Source organism: Nomascus leucogenys, chromosome 4 (genome assembly GCF_006542625.1).
Source record: "Nomascus leucogenys isolate Asia chromosome 4, Asia_NLE_v1, whole genome shotgun sequence".
In the NCBI taxonomy this organism is placed as follows: Eukaryota; Metazoa; Chordata; class Mammalia; order Primates; family Hylobatidae; genus Nomascus; species Nomascus leucogenys.
In genome coordinates this window covers 50,754,012-50,767,186 of record NC_044384.1, presented here as the reverse complement: position 1 = coordinate 50,767,186, position 13,175 = coordinate 50,754,012, and the positions used below count along the sequence as shown (strand labels likewise).

General features: G+C 34.9%; 1 pseudogene; it reads left to right on the top strand.

The window, feature by feature from the left end:
• Positions 1-5,887: 5,887 nt before the first annotated feature.
• On the top strand, positions 5,888-5,985 carry LOC115834917 (annotated as a pseudogene).
• Positions 5,986-13,175: the final 7,190 nt, after the last annotated feature.

Here is a 13,175-nt window from a genome sequence, read left to right as displayed (position 1 = left end):
ATTGTGGGACAGCTTTATCAGCCTAATAGATATGAACATGGAGTCCCTGAAGAAGCATGAGGGAGTTCAGAGAAATATTTGAATGAACAATGGCTAAGTTTTAAAATGTGATTAAAACTACATACCTGCAGATTCCAAAATACAGTAAACCCTATCGCAAAAAAAACAAGAATAAAACTACACCAAACTTGTCATCACCATATTGGTTAAAACCAGTGATAAGGAGGAAAATCTTAAAAGTAGCCAGAAGAAGGATACATTATGTTCAGAAGAATACAAAAGAGGATAAAAACAGATTTCTCATTGAAAAAATGCAAACAAAAAGGCAACGGAGCAACATATTTAGGATACTGAATGTAAAAACTGTTAACATAGAATCCATTTTGGAGCAAAAATACCTTACAAACATGACAATAAAATAATCTTTCAGAAATACAAAGGCAGAACATACTCATTACCAGTTGACTATCTCTACAAGAAATGTGGAGGGAAGTCCTTCAAACAGGAGAAATATGATACCAGGTGGAAAACTGAAGGTATACAAACAAATAAAGAGCACTGGAAACAGTAATGTCATGATTAAATAGAAAAAATCCTTTCTTTAATTTAACATATTTTAATACTTGTATAACAAAAAATAATAGCAATATAATGTGAAGTTTATAAAATGTATAGAATTAAAATATATGACAATGGTAGCATAAAGTCCCAACAAGGAGTAAAGGAAGTATACTGTTGTAATGTTATTAAATTATATGTGAACTGGTATATTATTTGATATATATCAAAGTATGAAGCAACCACTAACATAACACAACCAAAGGTTACAATAATTGAAAAGTCAACATAGATAATTAAATATTATCATTAAATAAAAAGCTCAAGTCATCTAAGGAATGAAGAAAAGAGGGAAAAAGAAAAAAAACCAGCAATGAAATAGTAAGATGGGTAGCTTTAAATCCAACCATATAAGTAATCACATTACACTTAAATGGTCTGTATACCCCAATTAAAAACAGATTGTCAGATTGGGTTAAAAAGAAACACTGAGCCATGTGCTGTCTACCAGAAATCCACTTTAAATATAAAGACATAAATGAGTTAAAATAAAATTATTTAAAATATATGCTACATGAATATTTATTAAGAGAAATCTGCATTAGCTACATTTGTTCAAAACAAAACAGATTATTAAAACAGAACCTATCATCTGGGATAAATAAGGTCAATTTATAATGCTACAGAAATCAATTTACCAAGAGGAAATAACAACCCTAAATGTTTATGAACCTAATAAGAGAGTTTTAAACATATTTTAAAAAGCCTGTTGGAACTGCAAAGAAAAATAGTAAAATCCACAAATACAGTCAAAGATTTAACTTCTCTAGATCAATAATTAGTAAAATAATAGGCATTTTATTCTTTTTGTGGCAATTGTGAATGGGCCTGTCTTCCTGATTTGGCTCTTGGCTTGTCTATTGTTGATGTACAGGAATGCTAGTAATCTTTATACATTGATTTTGTATCTTGAAACTTTGCCGAAGTTGTTTATCAACTGAAGGATCTTTTGGGCCAAGTTGGTAGGGTTTTCTGGATATAGAATCATGTCATTTGCAAACAGGTATAGTTTGACTTCCTCTCTTCCTGTCTGCTTGCACTTTATTTCTCTTGCCTGATTGCTCTAGTTGGGCTTCCAATACTATGTTGAATAAGAGTGGTGAGATAGGGCATCTTTGTCTCCTGCCCGTTTTCAAGGTGAATGTGTCCAACTTTTTCCTATTAAGTTTGATGTTGGCTGTGGTTTTGCCATAGATGGCTCTTATTATTTTGAGGTGTGTTCCTTCAACACCTGCTTTATTGAGAGTTTTTAAGATGAAGTGCTGTTTAATTTTATCAAAAATCTTTCCTGCATCTGTTGAGATAACCATGTGGTTTTTGTCTTTAATTCTGTTTATGTGATGAATTGCATTGTTTGATTTGCATATGTTGAACCAACCTTGCATTCTAGGGATGAAGCCTACTTGATCATGGTGGATTCGCTTTTTGATGCTGCTGGGTTTTGTTTACAAGTATTTTGTTGAGAATTCTTGCATCAATGTTCATCAAGAATATTGGCCTGAAGTTTTCTTTTTTTGTTGTGTATTTGCCAGGTTTTGGTATCAGGATGATGCTAGCCACAGAGAATGAGTTGGGGAGGAGCCCCTCCTCCACAATTATTTGGAATAGTTTCAGTGAGAATGGTATCAGCTCATCTTTGTATGTCTGGTAGAATTCAGCTGTGAATCTATCTGGTCCTGAGCTTTATTTCATTGGCAGGCTATGTCTTCCTGATTCAATTTCAGAGCTCTTTATTGGTCTGTTCAGGAAATCAATTTCTTCCTGGCTCAGTTTGGGAGGGTGTACGTGTTCAGGAATTTATCCATCTCTTCTAGGTTTTCTAGTTTGTGTGCCTAGAGGTGTACATAGTAGTTTCTGATGGTTATTCTTATTTCTTTGGTGTCAGTGCTAATATCTTCTTTGTCATTTCTAGTTGTGGTTTTTTTAGGGCCTTCTTCCTTTTCTTTATTATTAGTCTAGCTAGCAGACTGTCTATCTTATTAATTTTTTCAAAACAACTCCTGGATTTGTTGATCTTTAGAATGGTTTTTCATGTCTCAATTTCCTTCAGTTCAGCTCTGATTTAGGTCATTTCTTGTCCTCTGCTAGCTTTGGTGTTGGTTTCCTCTTTCTTCTCTAGTTCTTTCAGTAGTGATGTTAGGTTGTTAACTTGACATCTTTCTAACTTTTTGATATGGGCATTTAGTGCTATAAATTTCCCTCTTAATACTGCCTTAGCTGTATCCCAGAGATTCTGGTATGTTGGATCTTGGTTTTTATTAGTTTCAAAGAACTTCCTGATCTCTGCCTTAATTTCATTATTTACCAAAAAGTCATGCAGGGGCAGGTTGTTTAATTTCCATGTAATTGCATAGTTTTGAGCGATTTTTAAAGTCTTGACTTTTTAATTTCTAATTATTTTTTCTTCAACTTTTATTTTAAGTTCAAGGATACATGTGCAGGATGTGCAGGTTTGTTACATAGGTAAACATGTGCCATGGTGGTTTGCTGCACAGATCATCCCATCCCTAGGTGTAAGCCCAGCGTCCATTAACTATTCTTCCTGATGCTCTGCCTCCCCCATCTCTCCCTTTGACAGGACCCAGTGTGTGTTGTTCCCCTCAATCTGTCCATGTGTTCTCATCATTCAGCTCACACTTATAAGTGAGAACATCCAGTATTTGATTTTCTGTTTCTGTGTTAGTTTGCTGAGGACAATGGCTTCTAACTTCATCCAAGTCCCTGCAAAGGACATGATCTCATATCTTTTTATAACTGCATAGTATTCCATGATGTATATGTACCACATTTTCTTTATTCAGCCTACCATTGATGGGCATTTAGGTTGATTCTATTTCTTTGCTACTGCAATGAATATACACATGCATGTATCTTTGTAATATAATGATTTATATTCATTTGACTATATACTTACTAATAGGATTTCTAGGTCAAATGGTATTTCTGCCTCTAGGTATTTGGGGAATTGCACACTGTCTTTCACAATGGTTGAACTAATTTACACTATCACCAACAGTGTAAAAGCATTCTCTTTTTGTGACGTCACCAGCATCTGTTGTTTAAGGACTTTTTAATAATTACCATTCTGACTGGTATTAGGTGGTCTCTCACTGTGGTTTTGATTTGCATTTCTCTAATGATCAGTGATGATGAGCTTTTTTTCATATGTATGTTGGCTGCATGTATGTCTTCTTTTGAGATGTGTCTGTTCATGTTCTTTGCCCACTTTTTAATGGGATTGTTTCTTCTTATAAATTTGTTTAAGTTCCTTGTAGACTCTGGATATTAGACCTTTGTCAGATGGATAGATTGCAGAAATTTTCTCTTTTTCTGTAGGTTGTCTAATCACTCTGATGATAGTTTATGTTTTGCAGAAGCCCTTTAGTTTATTAGATCCCATTTGTCAATTTTTGCTTTTCTTTCTATTGCTTTTGGTGTTTTCATCATAAAATCTTTGCCTGTGCATATGTCCTGAATGGTATTGCCTAGATTTTCTTCTAGGGTTTTTATAGTTTTGGATTTTACATTTAAGTCTTTAATCCATCCAGAATTAATTTTTGTGTTTGTTGTAAAAAGGAGTCCAGTTTTGATTTTCTGAATATGCGTAGCCAGTTCTCCCATCACACTTTATTAAATAGGGAATCTTTTCTCTATTGCTTGTTTTTGTCAGGTTTGTGAAGGTCAGATGGCTGTAGGTGTGCAATCTTATTTCTGAATTCTCTATTGTATTCCAATAATCTATACATCTGTTCTTGTACCATGCTGTTTTGGTTACTGTAGCCTTGTAATATAGTTTGAAGTTGGGGATCATGATGCCTCCAGCTTTGTTCTTTTTGCTTAGGATTGTCTTGGCTATTCATGATGTTTTTTGTTCCATATGAATTTTAAAATAGTTTTTTCTAACTTTGAGGAATGTCAATAATAGTTTAATCTTGAGTTCTAATTTGATTGTGCTGTGGTCTGAGAGAGTGTTATGATTTCAGTTCTTTTGCATTTGCTGATGTGTGTTTTACGTGTGATTCTGTGATCAATTTTAGAGTAAGTGACGTGTGGCAATGAGAAGAATAAATGTATATTCTGTTGGTTTGGGGTGGAGAGTTCTGTAAATATCTATCAGGACCACTTGATCCAGAGCCGAGTTCAGGTCCTGAATATCTTTGTTAATTTTCTGTCTTGATGATCTGTATAATACTGTCAGTGGGGTGTTAAAGTCTCCCATTTGTGTAGGAGTCTAAGTTTCTTTGAAGATCTCTAAGATCTTGCTTCATGGATCTGAGTGCTTCTGTATTGGGTCCGTATGTATTTAGTATAGTTAGCACTTCTTGAATTGAGCCTTTTACCATTATGTAATGCCCTTCTTTGTCTTTTTTTATCTTTTTTGCTTTAACATCTCTTTTGTCTGAAATTAGGGTTGCACATGTATGTTTATTGCAGCACTGTTCACAATAGCAAAGACATGAAATCAATCTAAATGCCCATCAGTGACAGATTGGATAAAGAAAATGTGATACATTTACACTATGAAATGCTATGCAACAACAAAAAACAATGAGATAATGTTTTTCTGCGAAAACATGGATGGAGCTAGAGGCCATTATCCTTAGCAATCGAACACGGGAACAGAAAACCAAATACCACATGTTCTCACTTATAAGTGAGTGCTAAATAATGAGAACTCATGAACATAAAGAAGAGAACAATAGACACTGGGGCCTACTTGAGGATGAAGGGTGGAATGAGGGAGAGGATCTGAAAAAAATAACCATTGGGTACTAGGCTTAGTATGTGGGTGACAAAATAATCTGTACAACAAACCCCATGGCATGAGTTTACCTATATAACAAACCTGCACTTGTAGCCCTGAACCTGTATTCAACATTGTAAGGGGGTTCTAGCCAATGCAATTAGACAAGAAAAGCAAATGAAAGACATTCCTATTGGAAAGCATGAGGTATAATATTTTTCTCATGATTTAATCATATATGTAGAGAATTTGATGGACTCTACAAAAATAGCCTATAAGAATGAAGAGTGAATTGATTTTCAACAAAGGTGTGTAAGTAATTCAATGGAGAAATATGGTCATTTTATTAAGTGTTAAGAAAACAGTGAATGATACAGGACACAAGATATGTGTCCTGTAATTCACTATGTACAATAATAGCAAATACTGAATTATACGGGATACATGGTGAATAGACAAAGATCAATTATGTTTCTGTAGACTAGCAATGACTGATAAGAAATTTTCTAAAAAAATAAAAACACTGCTCACTTTGACAGTACACCTACTAATATTGGAATAATACAGAGTAGACTAGAATGCACAAGAATGACATGCAAATTTGAGAAACATTATATATGTGTGAGATACATATTATATGAAGTACCTGACATAGATAAATTCATAGAGGTACAGTGTAGAAAGGTAGTTATTAGGGGTTGGGTCAGGGAGGGAATGGGGAGTTATTGCTTTATGGATACAGATATTCATTTTGGGAAGATGAAAAATGTTCTGGAGATGGGTGGTGGTAATGGTTGCCCAACAATGTGAATGTACTTAATGTCACTGTAGTATACACTTAAAATGGTGAAAACGTAAACTTTAAGTTATGTATCTTTTTTTTTTTACATACTTTAACTTCTGAGATACATGTGCAGAACATACAGGTTTGTTGCATAGCTATACACATGCCATGGTGGTTTGCTGCACCCATCAACCTGTCACCTACATTAGGTATTCCTCCTAATGCTATTCCTCCCCCAGCCCCCCAACCCTTGACTGGCCTCTGTGTGTAATGTTCCCCTCTCTGGGTCCATGTGTTCTCATTGTTCAACTCCTACTTAGGAATAAGAACATACAGTGTTTGGTTTTCTGTTCCTCTGTTAGCTTGCTGAGAATGATGGTTTCCAGCTTCATCCATGTTGCAAAGGACATGAACTCCCCCTTTTTTATGGCTGCATAGAATTCCATGGTGTATATGTGCCATATTTTCTTTATCCAGTCTATCCTTGATGGGCATTTGGGTTGGTTCCAAGTCATTGTTATTGTGAATAGTGCTGCAATAAACATACATGTGCACATGTCTTTATAGTAGAATGATTTCTAATCATTTGGGTGTATACCCAGCAATGGGATCACTGGGTCAAATGGTATTTCTAGTTCTAGGTCCTTGAGGAATTGCCACACTGTCTTCTCCAATGGTTGAACTAATTTACACTCCCACCAACAGTGGAAAGCATTCCTTTTTCTCTACACCCTCTCCAGCATCTGTTGTTTCCTGACATTTTAATGATTGCCATTCTAACTGGTGTGAGATGGTATCTCACTGTGGTTTTGATTTATATTTCTCTAATGATCAGTGATGATGAGCTTTTTTTCATGTTTGTTGGCTACATAAATGTCTTTTGAGAAGTGTCTGTTCATATCCTTTGGAGATTTTTGAAGGGGTTTTTGTTTTTCTCTTGTAAATTTGTTTTTCTTTGTAGATTCTGGATATTAGCCCTTTGTCAGATGGATAGATTGCAAACCTTTTCTCCCATTCTGTAGGTTGCCTGTTCACTCTGATGATAGTTTCTTTTGCTATGCAGAAGCTCTTTAGTTTAATTAGATCCCATTTGTCAATTTTGGCTTTTGTTGCCATTGATTTTGGTGTTTTAGTCGTGAAGTCTTTCCCCACGCCTATGTCCTGAGTACTACTGCCTAGGTTTTTTCTAGAGTTTTTATGATTTTAGGTATTATGTTTAAGTCTTTAATCCATCTTGAGTTAATTTTTCTATAAGATGTAAGGAAGGGGTCCAGTTTCAGTTTTCTGCATATGGCTAGCCAGTTTTCCCAACACTATTTATTAAATAGGGAATAATTTCCCCATTGCTTGTTTTTGTCAGATTTATCAAATATCAGATGGTTCTAGATGTGTGGTGTTACCTCTGAGGCCTCTGTTCTGTTCCATTGGTCTATATATCTGTTTTGGTACCAGTACCATGCTCTTTTGGTTATTGTAGCTTTGTAGTATATTAGAAGTCAAGTAGAATGATGCCTCCAGCTTTGTTCTTTTTGCTTAGGATTGTCTTGGCTATACAGGCTCTTTTTTGGTTCCACATGAAATTTAAAGTAGTTTTTTCTAATTCTGTGAAGAAAGTCAATGGTAGCTTGATGGGGATAGCATTGAATCTATAAATTATTTTGGGCAGTGCAGCCATTTTCACAATATTGGTTCTTCTAATCCATGAGCATGGAATGTTTTTTTTCCATTTGTTTGGGTCCTTTCTTATTTCCTTGAGCAGTGGTTTGTAGTTCTCCTTGAAAAGGTCCTTCATATCCCTTTTAAGTTGTATTCCTAGATATTTTATTCAATTGTGAATGACAATTGTGAATGGCAATTCACTCATGATTTGGCTCTCTGTTTGTCTATTATTGGTGTATAGGAATGCCTGTGATTTTTGAACACTGATTTTATATCCTGAGACTTTGCTGAAGTTATTTATCAGCTTAAGGAGATTGGGGCTGAGACGATGGGGTTTTCTAGATATACATTCATGTTATCTGCAAACAGAGAAAATGTGTCTTTCTTTCTTTCTATTTGAATACCATTTATTTCTTTCTCTTGCCTGATTGCCCTGGCCAGAACTTCCAATATTATGTCAAATAGGAGTGGTGAGAGAGGGCATCCTTGTCTTGTGCTGGTGTTTAAAAGGAATGCTTCCAGCTTTTGCCCATTCAGTATGATACTGGCTATGGGTTTGTCATAAATAGCTCTTATTACCAAGGCCTTTTCTGCATCTATTGAGATAATCATGTGGTTTTTGTCATTGGTTCTGTTTATGTGATGTATTACATTTTTTGATTTGCATATGTTGAATCAACCTTGCATCCCAGGGATGAAGCTGACTTGATTGTTTTCAACTTGACTGTTTGATGGGCTGCTGGATTCGGTTTGCCAGTATTTTATTGAGGATTTTCTCATTGATGTTAATCAGGGATATTGGCCTGAAATTTTCTTTTTTTTCTGTGTCTCTGCCAGGTTTTGGTATCAGGATGATGCTGGTCTCATATAATAAGTTAGGGCGAAGTTCCTCTTTTTCTATTGTTTGGAATAGTTTCAGAAAGAATGGTTCCAGCTCCTCTTTGTACCTCTGGTAGAATTTGGCTGTGAATCTGTCTGGTCCTGGGCTGTTTTTGGTTGGTAGGCTCTCAATTACTGCCTCAATTTCAGAACTTGTTATTGTTCTACTCAGAGATTCTACTTATTCCTGGTTTAGCCTTGGGAGGGTGTATGTATCCAGAAATGTATCCATTTTTTCTAGATTTTCTAGTTTATTTGCATAGAGGTGTTTATAGTATTCTCTGATGGTAGTTTGTATTTCTGTGGGATCAGTGGTGATCTCCCCTTTATCTTTTTTTTTATTGTGTCTATTTGATTCTTCTCTCTTTTCTTCTTTATTAGTCTGGCTAGAGGTCTATGTATTTCATTAATCTTTTCAAAAAACCAGCTCCTGGATTCACTGATGTTTTGAAGGTTTTTTCATGCTCTATCTCCTTCAGTTCTGCTCTAATTTTAGTTATTTTTTGTCTTCTGCTAGCTTTTGAATGTGCTTTCTCTTGCTTCTCTAGTTCTTTTAATTTGATGTTAGGGTGTCGATTTTAGATCTTTCCCGCTTTCTTCTGTGGGCATTTAGTGCTATAAATTTCCCTCTAAACACTGCTTTAGCTGTGTCCCTGTGATTCTGATATGTTGTGTCTTTGTTCTCATTGGTTTCAAAGAACTTCTTTATTTCTACCTTAATTTTGTTATTTACCCAGTAGTCATTCAGGAGCAGGTTTTTCAGTTTCCATGTAGTTGTGCAGTTTTGAGTGAGTTTCTTAATCCTGAGTTCTAATTTGATTGCACTGTGGTCTGAGAGACTGTTATGATTTCCATTGTTTTGCATTTGCTGAGGAGTGTTTTACTTCTAATTATGTGGTCAATTTTAGAATAAGTGTGATGTGGTGCTGAGAAGAATGTATATTCTGTTGATATGGGGTGGAGAGTTCTGTAGATATCTATTAGGTCTGCTTGGTCCAGAGCTGAGTTCAAGTTCTGAATATCCTTGTTAACTTTCTGTCTTATTGATCTATCTAATATTCACAGTGGAGTGTTAAACTCTCCCACTATTATTGTTTGGGAGTCTAAGTCTCTTTGTAGGTCTCTAAGAACTTGCTTTATGAATCTGGGTGCTCCTGTATTGGGTGCATATATATTTAGGATAGTTAGCTCTTCCTGTTGCATTGATCTGTTTACCATTATATAATGCCCTTCTTTGTCTTTTTTGATCTTTGTTGGTTTAAAATCTGTTTTATCAGAGACTAGGATTGCAACCTCTGCTTTTTTTTTCCTTTCCATTTGCTTGGTAAGTATTCCTCCATCCTATTATTTTGAGCCTATTTATGTCTTTGCACATGAGATGGGTCTCCTGAATACAGCACACAGATGGGTTTTGACTCTATCGAATTTGCCTGTCTGTGTCTTTTAATTGGGGCATTTAGGCCATTTACATTTAAGGTTAATATTGTTATGTGTGAATTTGATCCTGTCATTATGATGCTAGCTGGTTATTTGCCCATTAGTTGGTCCAGTTTCTTCATAATGTTGATGGTCTTTATAATTTGGTAACTTTTACCACAGTAAAAAAAAAAAAAAAGAAATCAAAGAAATAACACATACATTAGCATTGAGAAATATAAAATCCTTAGGGATAAATAGCCAAAGTGTTTTGAAAAGAAGAACTTACATTATCAATTTCAAGACTTACTGTAATCTTCAGCAATCACAATTTTGTGTCAAGATAAACACGTAGATCAAAGGGACAAAATAGAGTCCAGACATAGACCAGTCTCCATATGGTCAACTGACTTTCAACAAAGATGCATAGGTAATTTGGCAGAGACACTATAGTTCTTCTATTAATAGTGTTGAAAACATTGGATATTGGATATCTATTTGCAAAAATATAAACTCCAATTCATACCTCTAAAAATAAACAAAATTTTACTCAAAATAGATTACAGACATAAATATAAAACCTAAAAATATGAAATTTTTAAAAGACAACATGAAATAAGATTTTTTATAACTTTGAGTTAGGCCAAAGTTTCTCAAATGCCTCACTATTGAATTGAATAATTCTTTATTGCAGGAGGCCGCCCTGTGTGTCATAGCATATTTAATGGTATTAATGGCCTCCCCCCACAAGATGCCTATCGTGTTCCTCTTGTGACACCAAAAGTGTCTTCAGACGTTGCCAGTGTTCTGTGGATGGAAACATTTCCCATGGTTGAGAACTATGTGTTTAGAGAAAGGGTGTTTTATCTATCTATCATGTCAAGAGCACAAACAATACAAGAAAAACATTGATGAATAGAACTTTATTATAATTAAAAATTTCTGTTCTTCAAAAGACACTATTAAGAGAATGAAAAGGCAAGACAAGCCACAGGCTTGGAGGAAATATTATCAAATCACATATCTGAAAAAAAAAGGACTTGAATGCAGAATATATAAATAACTCTTAAACCTCAATAAGTAAACACATATTACAATAAAAAACAGCAAAAATTTGAAGATGCTTCATTAAAGAAGATAAATGGCTCAATTATACACTCCATAATATATTTCAAAATATCATATTGTGTGTGACAAATATATATGATTTTGTTTGTCAATTTAAAAATGTTTAAAGTATATGGGTAGTGTATCAAGCTCCTTTTTATTGCTATAAGGAAACATCTGAGGCTGAGTAATTTATAAAGAAAAGAGGTTTATTTGGCTCATGGTTCTTCAGGCTGTACAGAAAGCATAACATTGGCATCTGATCAGCTTCTGGTGAGGCTTCAGGGAGCTTTTACTCATAGCAGAAAGCAAAGTGGGACCCAGGTATTATATGGCAAGAGGGAGAGCAAGGGGGTATGGGCAGGTGTCACACTCTTCTAAACAACTGGATCTCATGTGAACTACCATGGCTACCACTCACTCATCACCAAGGAGATGATGCTAAGCCATTCATAAGGGTTCTGCCGCCATGATTCAAACACCTCCTACCAGGCCCCACCTCTAATACTGGGATTACATTTCAACATGGAATTTGGATGGAACAAATATCCAAACCATATCAGATAGCAAATGAGCACATAAAAAGGTACTTAACATAATTTGTCATTAGGCAAATGCAAATTAAAACCAGAGTGAGATGCCCCTGTGTAGCTATGATAGCATCTAAAATCATACAGACGAATGATACCAAGTATTGGCAAGAACATGGAACAACTGGAACTCTCATGCTTTGCTGATGTAAACTGCTAAAATAACTTTGAAAAATAGTTTGGAAATTTCTTAAAATATTAAATTTATGCCTACCATATACTCATTCATTCCATTCCACTTATGAGAAATGAAAGTATACATCTATATAAAAATATTTTTAAAAATTGAAAATTTTTGCCTTTTAAAAATAATCTAAATCTGGAAAGTACCCAAATGTCCATCAACATGTGAATAAAGATTTGTGAACTACCCACACAATAAAATACTACACAGCACTAAATAGGAAAGAACTATTGATCCACATACAAACATAGACGAGTCTCCAAATAGTTATGCTGAGTGAAAGAAGCCAGATATGAACGATAACATATGAAATAATTCCATCTATATAATATTCTAGAAAATACAAATTAAAATGTCAGAAAGCAGATCAATTATGGCCCAGGGATGTGAGGGCTAGAGGGGTGGGATGTAGGGATTCTAAGTGGGTAGAAGGAAACTTTTGGGGGTGATGGATACATTCATTAAATTGACTGTGGCAAAGGTTTTGTAAGTGTATGCATATGTCACTTTATTATGTGTCAATTATACCTCAATAAAACTGTAAAAAGATAAGGAAGGGGGTTTGATTACTTAATAGAATACATAAGTAACTCTATCTCTCTACTGAAGACTTAACATTTGCATTATTGTGTTACATATTTGAAATGCCTTGTAGCATTTTACTTAGTTTAAACTAGCATTTTTTCAATGCATTATATATTAGGATCTTTCACTCGACATTTTTTCTTTTCATGTAATACCTATCGTTATCCTCGAGTATCAGTTATGGTACAGATCTCACTTTAGAAAACACCGGTCTTGAGCTGTAAGCAATGGCACAGTGTCTGACTGGAAATTACAGTTATTGAGAGGGTAGCCACGATATTTGGGTAAAGGCCTACTGAGAATTAAGTAGATTCTATGCGAATTTTTACTTGGATATATACATGTACCATGGTAGCAAGTAAGTCCAAGCAGGCGTTAGGAAAAAAGTTAGTGTCAAGATGATAGCTAAATTCCAGAAGGTCAGCATCCAAGAAAGGGACAGGAATTTAAAAGAAATAGTAGATGGACAAAAGAAGCATAGGTGAGCACTAGATGTCAGGATACTTAAAATAATTTGCATAACGGGAAGGTTCCACACTAGGCTTAGCCAGAATAAGACTTGTGGGTAGAGTGAAAAAAAGTGATTTATTTGAGAGAAGACCTAAGTAA